A 546-nucleotide genomic window follows, 5' to 3' on the forward strand; every position below is an offset into this window, starting at 1 on the left:
AATCGTGCTCTGATTCATGCTCTAGGCTGGGAGCGCAAGCGTAATGCTTTTTCAAACACGGTCTACACCTCTCAGGTGCCGAGTTACAGGACAGTGAAAACAATGAGTTTGTGTTAGACGCGAATCGTGCTCTGATTCATGCTCTAGGCTGGGAGCTCAAGCTTATTGCTTTTTCAAACACGGTCTACACCTCTCAGGTGCCGAGTTACAGGACGGTGCAAACAGTGAGTTTGTGTTAGACGCGAATCGTGCTCTGTTTCATGCTTTAGGCTGGGAGCTCAAGCTTATTGCTTTTTCAAATAAGGGAGATTTCCATCTCCCTTATTTGCATATTACCCAGAGGAGCGTGCGTGGCCATTTGAGTCTCCTCACTTATTTATAGTATATAGTTGCTCTCCCTAAGGAGAAAAGAGCGTTTCTGACCCCTGTCCCAGGCCTCTCACTAGCAAAAGCCAGACTCCTACTGTACACTGATGATGGGCAATAACCCGGAAACAGCTGTAAGTGCATGGAGTCTGGCTTTGCTTTTGAATACCAGTCATTGTA

This window comes from Eleutherodactylus coqui, unplaced genomic scaffold (assembly GCF_035609145.1).
Source record: "Eleutherodactylus coqui strain aEleCoq1 unplaced genomic scaffold, aEleCoq1.hap1 HAP1_SCAFFOLD_42, whole genome shotgun sequence".
Classification (NCBI taxonomy): Eukaryota; Metazoa; Chordata; class Amphibia; order Anura; family Eleutherodactylidae; genus Eleutherodactylus; species Eleutherodactylus coqui.